Consider the following 22,973-nt stretch of genomic DNA (forward strand, 5'->3'; position numbering starts at 1 on the left):
ATAGCTTGTGTATGAAATCATTTTGTCTACCAAAAATATGAATATACCTCATTTGTATGGTGTGACTGTATTCAGTGTGAGCTAAATTTGAACTTTGTTTGATATTTATGTGACATTTCTTGAGTCGTGATGTGTTTGGAAATGGATAATTATTGCTTAAGAAAAGATATTATTTTTATGACCTTATTGTGCAGTATCAGGTCGAAATGTTACACTCATGTTTATCTTTTTCCAGTGTACATCCCTGTCACATGATATTCTTCATTTGACACAAGTTTCAACACAGTCCATTGAAACAGTGTGCTCCACAGGATGGAAACAATCTTCAGTATGGTTCGCTCACCACTAGTTACATATATATCATGATGGCACATGTTAATAATTTTATTTTTTTGGACTTCTTACCAGGCAGCACTGATGGTTCACATGTAGACTTTAAGACGTTTTTTTAAGATTCATTTTTAGGGCATTTTTTGCCTTTATTTGGCAGTACATGGCATAGAGGCTGACAGGAAACAGGGAGAGAGAGACAGGGGACTTACAGCAAAGCTCCCTTGCTAGAGTCGAACCAGGGACATTGGCATTATGTGGCAATATGCGCTAACCGCTCAGCTACCAAGGCGCTCCCAGGACACATGTTTAAGTTTTCCTGACAAATGACCTCATACTGTATGAGGACTGGTGTCTCTCCAACCCTGTCGTCGATATTGGAGGATGCTGCAATATCCTGGATTATATTCAAAGGCCACCTATTTTTTCTCTTAGTGCTACCATAAACACTCTTGCCTCATATATGATCTGTGAACGAAAAACCAAACCATAGTAGTATATAATGAGAACACACAGAATACAACTCCAATCTCCTTCAAGTTGGTTTCTCGTCTAGCCAGAGTTCCTCCCCCTTACTTACTGCTTTGCTACATATAGGACATGCTGCTTCCTGCGTCGTACAAAATGATGGTATTGGATGTAAATTGTGAGGCATGGATTCATGCAATATGGACATAATTTGCAGACACATTGAGATGGTTGCTACTCCAGATGCACTTCAGTCGTGTTTTCGGTCGTCTATTTCATCTGACAGAATAGATCTTCTTTGTTCTCATGAATTCAGCTGTCTGTACAAGCATAGCAAACACTCTTTCAACTTCACTTGTGCATTACCTTTGTAGCTGTGACCTGAACATCTTCTATTCTTTTCTGACTTACACTCTTAACTACATCAATTACCTTTTAGGCTGAGATCTCATCTTCCTCCTATCGTCAACATCACCTATGATCTTAACCAAGTATTTATAGTAGCCCTTAACCTTGACCAAACCCTAACCATAGAGATAGAAGATAAGAAATTGTTGATATTCTTCTTTCTGTGTTGAATATATTGCTATTTTGGAAGACACTGGCCTGAAGTGTTGTTCTGCTGATAAGGGCACCAGACTGGAAAATGGCCACATTGATTCGGAAGGCAATGACAAACAACTTATTGTATTTCTATAAAATTTAGTTAACAAGGAGTTAATATATCGTAATGAGCTCTATTAAAATCAATAAAGGATGAAGAAAAAGGATGCTAATGCTTTTCAACTAATACCAACAACTGTGGAGAATATATGATGGACTGAAAAGGTTAAAGCTTCTCTTTTTCCCATCCCTGCAGTATATCACACTCTCAAATGACTCATTATAAGTCTGGTTATGGTGTGAATCGGGCAGGCGTGTATGTGTGTTGTATGTTCATATCTGATGAAGAGATATTCCGTCTATCGATTTAGGGTGCTCTCTTACACAAACACACAAAGGCTCACTGAGGGGCTGTCAGATCAAGGTCAATATCAGCCACTCACTGAAGCTGTATGTTTGAGTACTCATAAGGAGAGCCATGCCTCTTCATAGACCAATTTCCACTACAAAAGTAAATAACGTGTTTCCCAAAAGACTCACAAATACCAAACACAGCACTAGTCATAAACCACAGATTATTCTCATGTTTTTAGATTTAAAGTCCCAGCAAAGATTTGTAGGCATGTACTTGTGGCCATTTTGCCTTTATTATGTTATGATTGTTATCATTATTATTGTTGCTGTTATTTAATTGTCATTATTAACTGATCCATTTGAGAGTGGAATCATGAGTACATATTTTGCTGTAGGCCTACTGTAAATTTAAAAAAAAGCATAGTAGTTTTGGAGAGGGAGAGAATAGCTGATGATTACATTCAGTGTAATTGTACAATATTATTACATGTTGCAGATAAGAGCAAATATAAACTTCCTGTTACATTTACTTGACAGCTTTTCTCATTCGTTTACTGAAGCTGTATCACAGAAAATTCCATGCATGTGAAAAAAAGGTCCATAAATGTCTTGCACAACAAAACATGCATATGAATGTACAACAAGAACCAAAATGTTAGTATTTATTCAAAACTCTGATGACAAAAATTCCATCATACAGCTGGATCATTTTGAGGCATCCCTTTTCCAACACATATACGCAACTTTTATGTGTAAGTAATGCAGCAGGTAGTGTGACATTCACACAGAACTGTAAAAAGTAACAATTATTTTCCAATGTAATATTGTATTCATGCATCTAACACTTTTAGTCCATTTGCAGGCAGCGTGTTTAAAGCCATGGTTAGGCGTAATTTCAACCTAGCGTCATATGCTAGGTACGTCTATCTAAACACCCCCCCTTTTTAAAAATTTGGTTGCAAATTAGTGGAGTTAGAGCCATCAGCTGAATTGCTTAGTACAGGTGCGAATGGAACCAAAAGTGTATCTCGTAATGACCCCACTAATAATGCCTGGATTGTTATCAAACTTCTACAGTAGTATAAATAGGGTCTTTACTCATAAATTGATGCATTGGAAAGTTTGTAAGTACACCAGGAGTTTATTAAAATAACACTTACCTGATGGCTTTTACTCTGCTGTAAACATTGTCGAAATCTCGCGTGATCACTGAAATACCTTGTGGTCGCGCGAGATCCCGCACAGAGCACATCTATTGCCCGAAGAGACTAGTAGTAGTAGTGAAGAAGGAGCAAGAAGCGAGAGTACAGCAGAAGACATCAACGTGAGTAGAAAGACAGGACAACATGCCATACAGCTATATATATATATAGATGTGCTCTCTCTCTCTCTCTCTCTCTCTCTCTCTCTATCTCTCTCTCTCTCTCTCTCTCTCTCTCTCTCTCTCTCTCTCTCTATATATATATATATATATATATATATATATATATATAATACTGACAACTTGGGTTATAATTTCTTATATAATGTGTTTTTATTATACAGTCTTTACAGTAAATGGTTCAGATACTGGTGTGCACACCTGTATTTGTATTTCTTTAGAAATAATTGGTTAATGGTCTGTACTTGTGTAATGCTTTTCTTATGTACTTATGTCTTCCCACCACTCAAAGCACTTTTACACTACTAGTCTCTTTCATACAGTACTCTAATGGCAGGGACTGCCACGCACTGGGAACACACATATTCACACACTGTTGACACAGTCATCATGTTAAGTATTTTGCCCAAGGACACATTCAACATGCAGACTGGAGGAGCTGAGAATCGAACGCTCTACTTCCTGAGCCACAGATGCCCACAAAACTTATGGAACAGTTAAGCAAGACATACTGACAGTTCCAGGCTATGTTACCCTCTACTAGCATAACACACCTGAAAAATACAATTGAGGACCATGATGAAAGCACCTCACGTGCTGTATGTAAAACTAATTCACACAACAATGCTGTTAGTGTGGGTGCACTCACCTGTGTATTCTGTAATGCCATCTTGATTCCAAATTGGGGAGATTCGATCCTGTCAGTCTGAAACATCATTAGGCAATACTCCAAGAATGGAGAATAGATAACACAAGTGTAGATTCACTCATTGGTTTAATGCACCAAAAGATGTGAACCGTGTGAGAATTATATATACAGTAACTATAAAAATCAGCACTGACCCCTACAGTCTGCTATAATACTAAGAACATGATGCTTCACACCTCAACACTTCTAACCAAAACGTGGTCAAAAATAGCACCACCGGCTTCTTTAGACTTATTATGTCAAATACATTAGAATATTGTTGATATTAACACATTGTACCTAATTTGAACATTCTCAGTACATAACCGCAGAAGGAGTACACACAGTAGATAACATAAGAACCTAATTATCAATGAACAACAACACTAGAAACGGTAATTAGGTTTACATCTACAGCATTTTCACACACTAAATTAGGTTGCTCAAAAGTCCTCTCGACCAATCCAAATGAAGCAGGCACAGTTCCTAAATGTGTAGCAAGTCCAACACCACAAGTCTCATGGCCATGTCCCCAGTGTAACGCTCAAACTTGTTCAAAGCATATACAGAGCTTGAAGAGAAACACAGTCCAAAAAAGAGAGAAAAAATATGGCCTTAAATAGTTGATTAATGTGTGACAAGAGTTTTCATGTTGCACAAGGCAAGCTGCAACTGTCGGGTTAGGCTGGGTGTGTAGCAAATTACAAAATCTCATTGGCCGAAGACCCAAGCAGAGCTAGGCTTTAATATAACAGGGAGAGAGTGTGGCAGACTCAGGAAAAAGATTGGATGGCCTTTAAACAAATTGTAATATTGGATGCTCTTCCTGTGACCTTTTTTATACAATCAAGAAGTCAACACAAATACTGAGGCTTTCAGAGACCCTGCTTTAAGCATCAATAAGTGAGGATGGAATTTAAAAGCTATATCGGTTTGTGTCAATCTGACTCAACAGTAGTGAATAACCTCATATTATGGAGATTTTCACATTCATGCAAAATGCAAAATGTAAATATGGCCACTGTGTACAGTGCAAGAACACATTTATCATTTTTCCTATCTCAGTGGCACAAAAGTCCCTGATTAAAGATTTGATTACATGTCATTTACCTCATGCGGCTCTCATGATTGCCTGGTCATGTTTCCTGACTTACAGATGGTAACCATTAAGGATGTGAATCACTGAATTAGCAAGCAGTAAAGCAGTGTTTTCATGAATAATTAAGACAACACATGGCTGCACCTCAGGTTCTAGTTGTGCGTCACTGCAGTAAGTCAAAACCAGGAACATGATGTGTCCATCCTGACTGACTTTATGACTAGACTGCAAACAGCTTTCGGTTTAATTGTGTACTGATTGAAGGACACCATTAATGAAGGACTGATTGAGGTTGACGGTGGAGGTATGAAACATGCCGAAAGCATGAACACATTCCAACGAACCCCAAATTTTTATCGCGGGGCATAAAGAACTGGGGTCTCATTTATTACCGCTGTGTACGCACAAAACGGGGCTTTAAAGAGGCATATGTCACTTCCCATGCAAAAGTTGTGATCTATAAAAACAGACATGACAGGATAATGTGTGCACCTCTATGCAGACACAGATGGTAAAGTGGTGAATTGAAGGCTTATTGTATAATCATTCCTCTCACACATTTAATTTCCCTTCATTTGATGATAATTATAGATCCACTCAAAACATTCAAAATAGCAGTGTTATTTGTGCTTGTGCCATAACTGTTCCATAAGCACCTTTCAATTTGAAAAGTTATTATCCAACTCAAATTTCAAATCAAAGTGTGTTTAACATGTCCTCAGCGCCGTCTCACACAGAGCACAGAGGAGAGGACCAGCTGTGGAGCAGCACAGCAGCTGCTCAAACGAATGATGTGAGGATGTTAGGGTTAGGGTTAGGGTAAGGGTAGGGGATAGGGTAAGGGTAAGGGTTAATTAGGCCATCAGTCACACAGAGCGCACCGGAGACACCGTGGTGGCTGCCACACACACTGTGCTTTGTCCAGTCACCTCACCAGCACATCTTGACCTACACTAATATATGGACAGTATCAATCAGAGAAACACTTACATGCTGGATTTAAAAAGAAATATAAATGAATATAGTGTTTATTTGATTGTAAATATTGAGAATGTGGTCACGGTGTAAACATTACCTATAAATGGTTAATAAAGAACTGGCCCACTGCAGGGTATAAAGATTTTTTACTTAAGTTTAAACTTCAATAAACATTGAATATAATTATAATAATTATATAAATTCAATAAACAACTTCAAGTTGACTTCAAGTCCGAAAATGGGGAAATAAAGCAGTAAAAGTTCATTAAAATTAATACAGTTTAGAACCTGCTCCATGTGTAAAGTGCCTTGAGATGACTTTGTTGTGATTTGGCGCTAAACAAATAAAGATTGATTGATTGATTGATTGATTGATTGATTGATTGACGGCTTTGAGAGGTCCTTCTTCTGCAGCTTTCCAAGTGCACGTAAAGAGTGAGAATTCCTGATGCACTGACTCTCGACACTGATTGGGCAGGTGTCTCAAGACAGAGACAATGATTGGTCCGGTGAGAGAAACACATGTACATTAATATTTATGAATACTTAGGTGCTGACTATTTATGGTTGAAAGCAGGCATGTGGAAGGCTGGATATGAGGCTGCACACATTTCAAGGTGAGCTATGATTTATTAAAGCAAACATGCATACACACTCTTTTATGAATCCGATTATTTTTTACCCATTTTCAGCTTATGTGCGCACATTTTTATATAGATCCTACACACTGTTTATAAATGAGACCCCAGAATCTGCTTTCCGAACTCCTGAATCCTTTAAACCTGGTATTAACATGGTAATCTGCACCTCAGTGCGGTGTCTGGATAATGACATCTGACCTTGATACAATATCTGGATAATGATTTCTGATCTGATTTTACACACCTAATATTTAAAGATATTCTTGTTAGTATATACAAATTAGGTAAGTGGATCTGGCAGATTTGTCAGCAAACATGATGCTTATCAGGTCATAGGAAACAATGTAGGACACTCTCAAGGGACCACTCTGGGGGAAAAGGTGAGAGTTGAATAACAGACAAAGACTGTTTTGGTAGACTCACTAACAAGGCTAAGGTCACTAGTGTAAAAAGGTAAGCAGAACCAATCAACTTGTTAAGTGAATGTTGTTCTCAAGAATGTGGACAAACACATTTACAGTTAAGTGCATGCATGTATCCAGGTGTGGGGGTCAAAAATCAAGTCTAATTTGAAGCTAATTTGCGCAATCTTTTCTAATCATGTGATGTACAGACCAAAAACAGAATTATACAAAAAAAAAGAGAGAAAAAAGGGGCTGTTTTGGTAATGGTGATGGTCAGACAGTGAAAAACAACCCAGAGTGTCTAGTTTTAAAGATTCATGGACTTGACGCCATATCAGTTGCAAAAACACTGCTAAGATGTTTATAATGCGCTGAGATGGGATTTTACAATTTTGGAAAGTAATAGCAGGAATTATTTGATCTTTAATTGCAACACTTCATTTTTTTGCTAGAGCTCTCTGTGCCTATGAACTGGTTTAGCCTTAGGCTTTATGAGTTGAATGCTTCCTGAGTGCTACTCCAACCTTCTGATGATATTATTCCAACCTGGGTAAAGTCCTACCTTCCCCGGCCGAGTCAAGAAGTTGTTTAAACATTTTTAAGTAGCACCTGAAAGTCATCCACACATCCAAGCGTTTACATCCATTGCTAACCCGCTGATACCTTTCCACTCAGTCCTCTGTGCCAGAAGCCCTCTAGACAATCTCCCTTACTGTGCTGGGATCGACCACTGGGTTGGTTAACCCCATGACAAGCATCATCAAGGAGCCACAGGTCTGCATGTTGGTTATACTTGGAGGATGAACTACCAATATAACCAGCTCAGTGATGGCATTACCAATAATGAATCTTTATCAACTAATATACCGTTTTTAAAAGTATGCATAAACTGAAAATGCTGTGAAAAAAATATTCAACATTCTCTAGACTGCGATGTGGTAAAAACACCTTTTCTAAAAATACAGAGATTGATGGATGTAAAAAGACAATTTACCACCAATCTTCTATCTGAGAATATTAAGCTTGACATGCTGTCAGGCTGATATGAACAATGAGAGGTAGGTCAAACTGAGGAGGAGATAACTGAGTAAAATTGTCATCATTTTCACCTTTGAATTGCTATTTATTATGTTGTTTTTCCTGATGGCTTTGTAGCCTAAATTGAAACTGCAAAACTACAAGAGGAGACAGGAGAATACTCTTATTGAAAGAGGTTTGAGACCCCACCTGCTAGCTTTCTCTTAAGTTTTCCATCCCACTTCTAATGGCTCATACACTCTTGACACCCCAAATCTGCTTTCCCTTCACCTCTTCTCTTGACTTAACATGGCAAACAGACATTTTTCAGCGGGAAGGAGGGATAATCTGTTAATCTCTTTGCAGAGGAAAACAGAGGAAGGAAAGGACAGGCAGATTGAGCTCCAGAAAGCTGATGAGATGCTCTCTAGCTCTGACTGAGGCAATGAAAAGCTGCAGTGTGGGGAGCTGAGAATGGATCCAAATGGGGCATTTTAATACACTGAGAGACAGAGATATGGAGGGGAGGAAGGAAAGATAGACTGAGGAAAGAGAGGAGAGATAAATGGTAGTAAAAGAGACAGAGAGAGATGGATTGAGCAAAGACAGAATAAATGGGAAGGTAGAAGAGGAAGAGAGATGGATGGAGGAAAAGGGGGTTGCAAAGGGTGGGAGAGACAGATTGATAAAGGTAAAGGGGAGGGAAATCAATCTTGTGACATGAATATGCCCCCTGGAGGATAAAAGTCTTATTCCATACCATTGGTGTTCTTTGCTTACAAGAAGAGGTATTTCTGTGGTTCCAAAAGGTTTTTAAGGTAAATTCTAAATATTTGTTGTGAGATTTTTTGTAAATTGAAAGGGTCATTGGTTTGGTTGCCCTGTTGTGTTTGCTTGGCATATTTTCACATGTTTTTACATAGAAGTCAGATGGAGACTGTAAACCACCTATAACTATGAATGTTATTGAATGTTTGTCTATCCTGTCTAGCCTTCCCATTCTCCTTTACAGTGTTCTCTGGAGTAGGCATGTCTAAAATAATAGACATAAAATCAAATTTTGCACAACCCCCCCCCCCCCCCCCGCCAGACCAACACAAACCATAATAAGGAGGAGTGAGGAAGCACCAACCAGCAAACCAAAATTTGCGTTGGAGCCTAACATCCATTAGTCCTTTTCCCACCATCTAAATTAATGCTACAAAAAAGCTGCAAATCTACAATGTACAACAACCACTGTCTTAAACATACAAAGCAAAGTTCCAGCTTGTTATTGGAACAGCTTCACACCTACCAGTGTGGGAGATCACAGGTGGGAACTGATTGCACTTGCAGAGAGAATAGCAGGCGAGATGCTACTTTCACACAATGTCCACAGAATTAGAAAAGAACGGGAACACTTTCCGTATTTCCAATGTATTTGTTTTCAGTCATTATTCTAATAAAGTTACCACCACCTTGTCACACCAAATAAATTAGGTTATTTTGTTGTGTTACATATTTGTAGCAGTTCAATAATAAACAACTAAAACCTACTAAGTTTAGTATAGATAGTCCCGAGGCTTTAGTAGATATAAGAGGCCACAGTTTCACGTGAATGTAACTTTGAGTATTGGGGATCTTAAGGGGTACTTGGAACATTTTAATCACACTTGTGGCATGACTCTAAGGCTGGCAATGTTGCGGTTCGGTACAGGTAAACATAGTCCTTGTGACCTTAAGTTATCATCTAGTGCCATTATAAGGTCAAAATTGTAACTTGTTTAATACTTTCGATTGTTTGGTTTTCTTTACAATGAGCATTACAGCCACACAAAGCTGCTAGTGTGACTGTGGACTCTTATTATTAGATGCAGTCAATCGGGGCAAAACCTGTTTACCAAGAGGGTTTTTTGAATTAGGCAATGTTATTAACTATTCTTTGTACAGGATGGCTTGATGACAACCCCAGTGTCCTGTCTCTTAGGTGTGATCACCACTCAGCTCTGCCTGTACCCCACCTCTGCTTCACCAGGAATGATGTGTCTTTGCTTGGTCATCTGGCAGATGAAACACATTCTGGTGTGATTTTATTTATTTTTAATATATTGAAATTTTGAGGCACCACAGCATAAATAATATTATATATAAAGATATATAAATACAATGCACATCAACAACATAATTACATAAAAGACATCCATACAAGAAACATCCACATTTATACAGACATATCTATAGAACTAGTACAATATACACATAACAGTAATGCTATGGCAAATGGGACAAAACTCTTGCCATAACATGGGCATTGCCAGGCCAGGAATCTGTATCTGTGACCAGATGGAAGCAGTGTGAAAAATGGGTAGAAGGGGTGCCTGTGGTCATGAGCTATGATGCAAGCTCTGTGTGTAATGGCTTTGCTGTTGAGGTTTGAGAGGTGGGGGTGGGAGGTCAATACATTTGGAGGCATCACATATAATGTGTATGGGTTTCTTCCTGTTGTAGGCATGGTAAAGAAATAGGGGAAAACTAGAGGAGAGTGGATTGAATCATACTTTTGTAGAACAACAACAGAAGGTGGGGGACAACAGATAGTGCTCTGACTTGTCTGTGGTGTGTCCTTCAAAGGTCAGTTTCACTACAAAGACCACACCAAAAAATTGTGCTTTGAAATGATTTCACGGATAATGCAGAAGGACGAGAGCTGGGATGGTGTAGAATGGATGGACTGAAGGTCTGGAGGGGGAGAATGAAGGGATGGGAGTGAGAGATGGAGTGTTGAGGGTTAAAAGGATAATGGATGTAGGGTGAGGGATGAAGGAAAGAATCATGGGTGAGGATGGGTGAATAAAAGCGTGTATTGATAAACCAATGTCAATGTAAGAAAGATAGAAGAGCCAGGGGAATCTAGACTCTGAGTGGGGGGAGCTGTCTCTCCAGACAATCTACTTAGATTGAGCCCCCAAAAAGCTTCAAACAAAAACATGGGTGTGAGCATTTCTAATGTTGTTCAGGTAATGGCAGACATGGGTAAGGTATGCTGAAGAAGATCAGTGACTAAGATTTTTTTTGATGGGGTCAGTCTAGAAGATGTGGAAGGAATGCCCAGAGTATGGGTCAGGGGACATTCCAGATCTCAATAAGACTTGGCAAAAGTGATGGTGAAATCAGAAACCTGTGGCCACTTTAACTGTTTCTGGGATGAACAGAGGGTATTGAGGGAAGCTTGACTGGCTAGTCTTGAGTTTATGTAGTCATGAATAGGTTTGTATGGAATTAAGCATGATTCTAGTCCAAGATAGTCCGAGGTAGATGGGTTGAGGTAGGCCGGCTTGGTTGATCTGATGCATTTGAGGTGGTTGATGAGTGTGTTGGAATAATGAATAGGAATGTCAGATATTGTTGTGCTGAGGTGGGTTGTAGTTGAGGGCAGAATCGATGAACTCTGAGCAACTCAATTCACTGAGACAGGGAGGTTTCAAGTGAGAGGCAAACATTTTGGTGTAGGACATGGTCTGGCTGTATGGAGACCTTTGATTAACATGTTGGTTTGTGAGTGGGACAATGCTGGAAATAGCATTTCAGAGGTGGGAGGGTGGGAACAGTTGAGGTGGCCAATCAGATGCAAACCAACTACTAATGCAGTAACCATTAATCCAAAGAATACACTGTGTCAAAGTGCAGCTGGATGCCATGAGGCTAGGGAATGCGGTTATTGTGGACTGGAGAGCATCCAAGGGTGAAAGCTAGTAGATTCATGAAGGACTTGATCAGGGTTGAATACAGAGGGATGAAAGAGGGTTGACAGGTGGGATAAAAAGAGGACAGAGTGGAAACTGTAGGTAGACAAGGAAAAGAGGTTGGATAAATAGAGGACAAGTCATCCGGTTGAAAATGGATGATCCGGTGGTCTGGATGGTTCCTTGGAGCTAATTTGAGGGTGCTTATAGTAATTGGTGCTTTGGAATATGGTGACACCACAAACCATGCTTGGTGGGGTTATGAACCTGATTGGGCACTGCCACAGTTGGAATACACAGTTAGCAATAGGTACAATGTACCTAGAAGAAGTACAATGGTTAGGAATTTAAAAAAAGAGAATTTGAGAAGGAGGGTTAGGGTTAGAGAAGCGCTTAGTGCTTAGAATATGAGAAAAGTCCAGCCTATGATAAAGGCTTGAGGTCATTGAAGGCTTTAGAAGCCTGCAGTACAGACCTGAGGCCATTATGGTCATAGAAGCCTGTGGAATGAAGGGTCAAGGGATGGCATGGACAGGGAGGTGTGAGGACTGAGTGGAAACCGTTAGGTGACCACATAGGCCTGGATGATTCTTCAAAGCAAGAAGGGAAATGGAGTGGATTGGAAGATGGGACCTCAGTGGCTTGCTGCAAGTCAACAGTTGGTCAGACATTCAGTACAATCAATGAAAATGAGGGCATGCCCTCAATGATATCTCAAGATTTAAATAAAGGTATCAATACAGTGAATAAATAAGATGCAGACAGTGTTGATGTAGCTATATTAGTTGTGACTGGAGGAAAGTGGGGTTTGTGATGAATTCCTGTGCAAGTTTCTCTTTGTATTTGAGTTTGGCCTTGATGATGTCCCTTTTTGCTTGACAGCTTTTGAAAATAACCCAGTCCTGCCGTTAAAAGGCTTACTGTTTTTCCCTTAAAACCATAATTATTGTGGTTGGTGATCAAGCATTTGGAGTCTGGATATTTCTTAAAGGTCTTATCTGGTATGGTTGTGGAAATGCGGAACTTAATGTAATCTGTAATAACGGAGACCCTCTCATCTAAGTTACCACCAACATGTTCAGTATGTGCAGGCAAATGAACCCTAAAGTTGTGTGGTGGCAGTAATATTGCTTTAAGTCCAGAATCATTCTTTTCTTTGTTGGAATTACCATATACATTTGAGATGAAGCCAGAACATTGTCAGATCTACAACTGCTCACCAGTAATAAACTGTGGATTGGTTGGGTTTCTGTTGGGGGACAGTGGATGGTTTGATCCTGCAGAGCATGGAAGACTAGAGTTGAAGCAGATCTTCACTGGGTGCAGTTGAGTCTGTTGTCGCCACGAAACCCAGGCTGTAGTGTGCAACTATCCCTGGTGATGATCCATAAGGCAATGAGAACAATCCAGATTGCTTTGTGCAATCCAAAATAAACAAACTCAACACAGTAGTCGACACAGAAAGTTAACAGACATAGGCAGACGGGTTTAGAGACAGTGTTGTCATGGCAGAGCATGTCCCGTAGAGTTCAAGTCTTCATCAGCAAACTGCAACAGTTGATAAATCATTGCAGTGGAGTCCCAGCCATCAAAGCTGTACACCCCCCTGCCCCCCCTTACTCTGTGACAGTCTCTCTGCTGCTCCATCTACCAGTCTCAGCGACCAAGCTACTGCAGTGTCTTCCTTCTGCTGTGCTGTTCACTGTGAACTGCCCCATAGGATTTTTATAAACTGCTGCCATTGAAAAGAATTACAATGCTCAATGTGAATCTGTAATGTCAAAACATTTCATTTCTCTCTTTTACTTGCTCCTTTTATCTCTTTCTTTTCTCTCTCTGCCTCTTTGTACATATAAGCACATGAGATGACAGAGCGATATGACATTACACATGCACAGTGAACATGTATCATCATACAGTATAGAAAAGAGCCAACACAAACACCCCCACAACATACAGCCGATACACAATAGGCTGTTCTTCAGTACAGGCACTATTTGTCACTTCCTATTTCACCGCTGCTCGGTTTAATCTTGGCCTAAGGTGCCGAATGTATTAAAAATCCACTAGAATTTACTCTCACATGCTCTGCTGTTTTTCTCTAACAAAAAAGCAGAAGGGCAATTTTCATATGTGTAGGCTGTGTAGGCGAGCCTCTCTACATGTATTTTGCATCCTGGAAAAACAAGCACCATGAAAGTCAGTGTACTTTCCAGACTCGCATTGCTATAAATTGCATTTTTTTAACTGGTTGCTGAAAATGTGCATCTTCAGATGAAAATCAATGCATTTATGTGTTCTTTTCCATGCACAGCTCATGTTTTTCTGACAAGCAGCGTATAACTAGAAAAACCTTTCTCAAACCTTTTATCTCCTTGTCTGCTTGGAAGATAGAGCCAAACTTACAATAAATTCAATATGTTTCTCAACAAAATAAATACTAGATACATTTGACAAATAGAAACATTTGTTGAATGTTTATTCCAATTGGATAGTTTGTATTTTTGGAATTAAATTGAACTCATCCTCTATATCAATGGATTTAATGGATTCAGCCAGACACAACATACTATTTTGAGTGTATGAGTGACAGCTAGAGAAGCTAATAAACATAATTGTGCTCTATCTGGTACTCTCAACACCAGGGGGTTTAAGGTGATGGAGAGTGCTGTCAGAGTGTTAGTTACCACCTTGGCTTTCAGCACACAGCCTCACACTACGAGAGCACTATCAGCTCATTATCTTCACATATGCATGTACACACACACACACACACACACACACACACACTACACCTTCCACGATGGAGGCAGTATACTGATAGTGTTGTACAGAGAACTAATGAGAACATTCTTCAAGTCCATAACCTTTACCTGAGAAACTATATACATTTGTGTGTGAGTGAGTGAGTGTGTGTGTGTGTGTGTCTACAGACATGCACATTTGTACGCAAGTGTGTGTCTCTTACTACTGGCCGATATCTTGACAGGTGGAGAATAGGTTGTCATTCAAAAAGAAAAATAACAATAGGTGTTTACGGTTTGCCAGCAAATTGAATCTGTAGTAGAATGTTTTTTTAAAAAAAGGAAAGAGAAAGCTTTTTTCTGCATGTATTGTTCCATGTCTTGGGTCTGGTAGGTGATGAATACTGTTACCACCTCATCAAATAGACCTTTTCAATATAATAATTAATATCAGAATGAAACAAACTGTTTGACATACTATTATCTGTCTATTAACAGGTATTTCAACCACAAAATTCAGTATATGTTTAGTCAAAACAGTTTTCCCCCCTTTTCTCTTTCTATATACAGATCCATTTTTTTTTACTAACTTTTGATTCCACCTTCTATCATTTAAAAAAATATATATCTTGAACAAATCAAGCACAAAGCTGCTGCTTCTGTCAACTGCTGAGTTGCTTTGTACTCTCAAAATGATTTGGGACCATCAGATGCCATGAGCACTTCATTCAGTCTTCTTATTTTGTTTACTGCAGTTAAATAACGATTTTGTTGGGCACACACAGTTTGCACATTAAATGAAAAATACTGCAGTGATAATTTCTCTCTTGTGGCCACATAACTGCTGCTCAAAGGACACATATTAAAGAGGTTGTTTGTCAGGAAAATGTAAGCATACATGTAATTTTAAAGTATGTTTTCTTATCTCCTTAAGGAGAGTCTTTATGAATCATAATGAACATAATTCTTTCAGTAGCAAAGAAGCAAGTGCCATGATGTTATATGACAATAAAACGTCTCTCAGGGACTTATGTTCATGGACATGCTCTGACTGTTTGGTTTTTTCCTGACTTTAAAACTCACTTTGCCCAACTGTGTGGTATTTTGGTGACCAGTGCAGGGTGTGTGATGCACAGGTGTGAGGAGAGGCACAAACAGGTGGGAGGTTAATTCAAGTGAAGCAGTGCAAAGCGAGTTGTTGTATTTTGGTTGAAACTAGATATTGTGTTGAGAATAGTTGTCTCAGAACCACATCTCTTTCTGTCTTAAAATCTGCTAAATAAGATACTTTTAATACCTTACTGCTTTCCAAAATCAGTACAGACCTTTAATGTGGTTAAAGTAATAAGTCTGCATGAATGAATGTGGCTGATTCTCACAGTATCTGTTGTCCATAGCTGCTTTATGAAAAACTTCTCCATCAGTTCATTAAATAGCTGCAGCATTTGAAGGTAGCAGGACAGATATGTTGATAAATCTGCAGCTTCTGAGAAGGCCTTCACGCCAGATTGCAGCATCATTCACCGTGTTTACCTTCATTATATCACCTGAAAACGACACCAGGCTGCTATAGTTGAACCACACTCACTTCTACACACATAGGAGACGTGGGGTTTTCAGGGCTCATCATGGCCTCTTTTCTAATTTTCTATTTCAGCAAAAATAACATCTTTTGTTTTATTCTTGAAATAGAGTTGCACAATGCTTTTGTCACAAGAGATCATGATATTAATTTAACATGTTTGTGCACTGAAAATAAAACACAATTCTGATAAAGTTAACTGCCAAGTGAAAAAAAAGAATTATTGATTTGGACTTGTACAGTCTTCGAAATTAAAAATACTCAATTACAAATGCATTAAAATTGCAAAGTACTCTACTTTACTTTAAACGCCTGTATGCGCTCCTCCTCCTTTCACCCATGTCAAAGACATTCTGCTGTATCATGCTTGATTGTAGCTTCTGTAGCTTCTTTATCCAATTTCATGACTGCTGCTGCAAGAGCTGAACAAAAAACAAATAAATAAAATATGCAAAGACAACCTGTGTGGTTATATTGCAGTATGCATGTTCACATATTTGTATGTGAAAATATCCAGTAGGTAATGTTCCTTATACCTACTAATTATTATTCCTACTGTCACATATCAAGTAGCAGGAATGCACAGACCCATGGGGTACACAGCAGCATACATGTGACTTTAAGATAGTGTGAGGATGGTCGCTGTTGACTGCTATGGACGGCGGCCTTGGGTGACAAGAGAGGCATGAATTGAGAGAACCTGAAGAGCTCTGCTACTACAAAATAAAATGAAATATTCCTTTAAAATGCTTGAACAAAGCATGGATTGTATTTAATGTCCCCGTTCTTCAAATTCTATAAATGTAATTATAACTTATAACTTCATTATAACATCATAAAATAAGTTGCTAAGGCTGATTAACATCATAATAAATCATACAGTTTGCTGCTTAGATTCCAGTATTCTCATTCAACAAGCAAGCATACTTGATAAACTTTCATCAAATAAAAATTCCATCATTTAAAGAAACAAAATTCTTGTTGCCATTGTTTATAAAATGCAGCATACTCTGTAATGCAGAGAATGTTGAGATAGTGTATATGAGTGAGAGTTGGTGTTGGACTTAAATGGCATGGGAAAAATACTGTGTACCTTTACACTGCTTATATAAGTTTTAGTTGTCTCCACAGGCAGTTTCTGCTTCATCCGTTTCCCCTTTATATTGAATTTTGCAATCAGCCACTTGGTGAAGAGCCCGTAGTCACTGGGACACCATAGCAACCAATTAAACAAAGCCTCTGATGGGAGGTGACAGATTGATAGCTCCTATGACATACTGTCCCTGCATATGTCAAACCACTTCCTTGTTACCATCCAATTCAAGTTTCTGCACAGGCAACTTACCTTAGTTAAATTAGCTTTATTCACACACCTGCTGTTTTCATTGACTGTGACACAATGAGGTGGTGGGATATGAAAGCACCAATTCATTTCAACATTCATATGTAAGCACACTAGCTTTAAAAAATAAATAAAATAAAAGCAAGTGAATTTGTCATCTGTTCGTCAATATAACCTGCTCATCTTCAGCTCGATCCAGGAAAATAGCATCACGATTACATTTGAGAGAAATAAATATCCTTTTCAGAATTGAGATATTTGATGAATTTGCCTGTTCTTATGAAATATAATCTGGCAGTCAATGCAGTTCTCTGGAGCGCTTCCTGTTTTTCCCACAGCTATTTAGTTTCTTATTTAAGGTGGCAGCCAGGTGATTAAAGTGTATACCATGAGGAGTAGATATGTCACATCCTGTCTATTGGCAAACTGTGACAAGAAATAACATTACCTGTTTGACAAGTTCTATATGTAGGGATACAGTTGAAAATACCTGTCAAGATTTTTTTGCGGACACAGTTCCTTATGTCTTTCCCTCCGATTTATAAGTTGCAACACCTTTCAAATGAAATGGGGGAATTATTCCTGTCAATGTCCAAAAAAAAACACTAGACTATAACAATTTTCTCTGACATACCCCAGAATAATACTGATAAATAAAACAGAGCATACAATTACATCATGTCCAAAGTGTGTTTGACAAAGGTTTGCTTGTCCTTGAGGCACTGCTTCTCTCTCTCGAACTCCTCCATCGTCTCCAACTGCTCGATATGGGTGGATGAAAGGCAAGGCTTGCTTCTTCCCAGCCTTAGCATTTCCATGTGGATATCCTCCAATTTAATCCTCCAACTTGTAAGTATTTTCTTTTTTCTTTTACTGAAAACTCTGAAAACAAAAAGAAACACATGTGTGCTTCATTCATGTTACTGTCCCTCACATCGCAAGGCCTTCACCTCAGCCTTCTATCTTTCCTTTCCTTTTAGCCAGGCAGTCAATAGCCATGCTCCACTATACTACATAAAACATTAAAGTAGCCAAGACAGCCTACATTCATATTAATGTCTGGCTATTCAAGGTAAGGTTAAGTAACTACACACGTGGCCATTTTGCTGCTTTAGTGGTTGATATTTTCACCAGGCTGCACATTCTATCTAACCCCAATCTATGGTGTCATCGTGTCTCTTTCTAGGAAGGCATGTCAGGCACTTCATATTTTTTTTAAAGTGTTACTATTAACAGCCTAGCTCTAAACCATAACACCAACCATTAAACATTCAAGAATCCAATGAATGTGATTTGGTGTCTAACTAGATACACATACACATTTACTGAAGGATAACATTGATATCATCTTTCTTTTGGCTTTTTGCCAGCATCTGATCACATAAAAACTAAACTGACTTTTGGATTCACACCCACCATGGTTGATTAAATGATTTGAAATTAGAGGTGACTGGTTTAATGTGATGATTACTCACTGCCTGTAGACCTGTCCCTGTTCCTGTTCCTGTCCCTGTTCCTGTCCCTGTCCCTGTCCCAGCCTCCACCTGCTGAGATGTGGCAGGATCTGAATATCCAGAGTCTGAAAATAAGCATTTGTAAATGATGAAATGAAACACTGATGTTGTAACCATCTTCATATGCACTCATAAATTATGTGCACAACAAACTAGTAGAGGGAAGAGATGGATACCTTTTGCCTTTTACTAGACCCTGCGGACCCCATCTGGATAAACTTTGCCACCTTTGTGTCTTGAGAATGGGAAAGGAATGCATTCAGTGGCACCTAGATATATGTTGTATATAGCATCAGTCTTTTAAAATTGAATATTTTCCTTGATTTTATGTATTCTATGTCTTCTATTCTTTACTTTATGTTATTATGATTGTTCAGTGGGATTTATTTTTATTTTCTTTTGTTACAATTAATTCAGCATTTTGTCCCTGTTATTATGTTCATTCTGTACCTATTTTCATACGACGCACTCAGCGCATGCAATTTATGTATTATAAAGCTCTATCATTATTAAAATAATGAGCGCTAACCTTATAACTCTTATGACACTGCAGTACTATAAGAAATTAATGATGCTCAGCAAAAGTTCAGACAGGAAGACTATCTTTTTGTATGCTCACGTCATAGTCTTATTTCTCATACTGATCTCTGTCAAAGCTCATCATTTCCTTGCTGTTATTTCTGGAGCATCAATCGACATGTCAGCTGTTGACATCACCTGATCAAGTCTAACCAATAGCACGGTGATACACCTTCACTGTCAGCCTATCATATTGCAGCTGTATGTTCTCCCTCTCTGCTCAGGTGCTTTCTTGATGCTGTTTTGCATGACCCACCACCTCCCCTTCACCACCCACTCCTCAGATTCCTCAATGCAACACTTCAACCTCATCGGCCCGATCAGTCTCAGCAGAGTCAGATTGACATTGTTTGTCTCTGTGCTCTCTTTCCTCTATCCCTTTCCCTCTCTCTCCCCTCAACCCCAGCCGGTCAAGACAGATGGCCGTCCACTTAGAGCCCGGTTCTGCCTGAGGTTTTTTCATTGCTACTGTCGCCAAGTGCTTGCTCATGTGGGAATGTTGGGTTTCTTTCTAAATGAATCAATGAATACAGTCTAGTCCTGCTCCATGCAAAAAGTGCCTCAAGATGACTTTTGATGTGATTTGACCTGATATTGATTGATCGAAGTCATCAGCCATCATCACCAGTGTCTGGACTCCATAGGGGGATCTATCATGCTGCTGCTCAGGACTTCCATCCTTTGATTCAAAAATTCTCCCTGCAGAGTTCGACAAAGACTTCGACAATACCTAATCATTAATATCATCTGCATAATGAACATTCTTTTACTTCATTCTCTGGTCTCTCCTGATTGAACTACTTATGTATGAAATGTCAATGAAATGTCTTCCTCGTCCAAATAATGAGATTCTGTGATTGTACAAATGAATGCATTATCTTTTATAACATACATTCATTTTAAAAGTGACCTGAAATTTGAGGCCACGTATATCAATAAATAGACTTTGATATTCAAGGTACATTCTCATTGAAGCTTAACAAGAACATAGTCATCAAACCTGTGCATTTTTCCTCTTAACTACTTCCTCTTTGACATGGCTCGTCATGTCATAATCATTGCATTCATGAATGTTAAGTGCAAGGTTAAAGTCAAAGACAATACAATTACAAAAAAATGACTGTACTACAAGCATTTGGACTTGATTTGGCTGCCACACAAATTGTACTTTGACAAAGAGGAATGAACCTTATTAGATCAATACTAAAAAATTAATCAGAGGTAATTTTCCATTTTACCAAGGTGAATGTCACCTAGTCATCTGGGGGGTGGGGGGTTGATTTAGGAAATCTGCCTTTTCTCTTGTTTTGGCCATGTAATAGTTTTGTCATAGGTATCAATCTGTTTTAGTTGACATGGGCATTTCTCTTCACTTCCTTGCTGTGCTCCACCCACACAGGTGATATTAGTTCAAACTGAGACTCCTGCCTGAGATGTGATGTTGTTATTTTCATTATTTGTGGTTTCAGTTTGAAGTTAGAGGTTTTTTGGTCGGAGTGTGCTGCGTTTGTTTGGGGAACTTGGTGTCACTTGTAATGATGACAGCTGGGGTTTAACTGGTAAAATAATCATTATTATCAATAAAAGAAATCTGCCCTGTGTGAGGAGTGTATATGGCTGGCACAGACCTCACCATACACATTAGAAAGAAAGCCACTTTCACCTCATATTATCATGACATGGAAAATGGAAAATTTGCGTGCATGTACACGAATCCATAGATTAAATTACGTATTCAATTGCTGTGATATTGGTTGCGTCCGTAGCAACCTGGCCTGAAAAAATCTTCCTAATAACCAACAAACTGAACATTATATACATTCATCTGGCAAGAAATGTTATCAAGAGACATATTGCTTTTTCTACTGATAATAAAAGGGATGGCAGACATTTTTTCCCCTTTTCTCAGAAGGAAAATGACACAGACCTCATAGAGGGTGTCCCTGCAGTGATCCAGTTTATGAATAGATGGTCAACAGCTAACAGCCTTTTGAACCTACTGGCAGGTATAGCTGGACCCTTCTAATCCGTATCAAAGACGTCCAATCAGTCGTGATAACATTCAAAGTGAGTGACATAGGACAGTCTTGTGGCATGTTATATATGTTTGGTTAAAACATCCCCATTCAAATTCAAATGAACTGCAACACATTCAGTGTGCATTGCACTCCTCCATCACATGTTCAGATAAAGAATTCAGTAGAATTACAACCCACTGCATGCACAGAGCACAATGTTCTTATATGGCGCTTTTCTAGTCGTTATGACAACTCAAAGCGCTTTTACACTGTATGCCTCATTCACCCATTCACACCCATTCATACACTGATGACAGGTGCTACCACACAGGGTGCTGACCTGCACATCAGGAGGAAACTAACCATTCACAGCGCTTTTACACTATATGTCTCATTCACCCATTCACATACAATCATACACCGTTGGCACAGCAACGGGAGCAATTTGGGGTTAAGTATGGAGGAGCCGAGAATCGTACCAATCGTCAATCTTCCAATTGGTGGATGACCGATGTACCTCCTGGGCCACAATCACCTGATCACTTCCATTACATGTACAGTGCTATTGGGCCCGCAGTGAAAGAGTAAAAAAAGGTTTGTTGTTGTACAGAGACAACTTCTAATTCACAAAAATGCTAATTATTCTGCACAGAATCTCACACGTTACACAACTCCAAAGCTTTTTGCATACATTCAGTTAGTTTCACAGTTATTGATATTTAATGGGTTTGACTATGTCCTCCAGTGAGGACACTGAATCCTTGTGTTAATCACAACTCAATTAAATGATGATGAAAAAGCAGCAACAGGGATTGCAATAGGGATCGCAATTTTCTCATGTCCATAATTTCATTGAGCTGTAATTAACACAAGGATTCGGTGTCCTCCGATGACATCACTGTAGAACATTCAAACTCATCAACTCTCAACTGTCAGGCTAAATTAATGTGTGTTAAACTGGTAACGTGTGAGATTACGTGCACGCTTTTTCAGTGAAGCATCCCTTTAAAGAGCAACTCATAATTAAAAAGTTATTAATATTTATTTCAAAATTTCTATTACAAAGGTCTGCAATAATGTGTATTAATAAATACAGCCTGTGAAAATAAGTTATATTTCCATTAATTATATTCCCATGAGAAGTTCCAATCTTTTAATGTTCCTGAAAATTTGCAATATTAATTTCTACATTTAATTATGTAATTATGTATTTCACTAAGACATTCAATTGTGGTACATTTGTCCCTCCATACATTTGCACATCCATAGACCATGAATCTAAAATATAGCTCAAATATAAACATCTTTTTGTCACTAACATTTTATTTTTAACCTCTTAAAACACGCAAGCCGGGAATAATGCAATTTGTTTATGGATAACCTGATAGCGTAGTGATATAGACTGTTATCAACTTCATTTCACTGAAAATTTCCATTGGCTGGAACAGCTGTCAATCAAACCCATGTTGTTGTCGTCGGTCACATGTCCTCATTGGCTTTGGAGGCATG

Source organism: Scomber japonicus, chromosome 1, assembly GCF_027409825.1.
Source record: "Scomber japonicus isolate fScoJap1 chromosome 1, fScoJap1.pri, whole genome shotgun sequence".
NCBI lineage: Eukaryota > Metazoa > Chordata > Actinopteri > Scombriformes > Scombridae > Scomber > Scomber japonicus.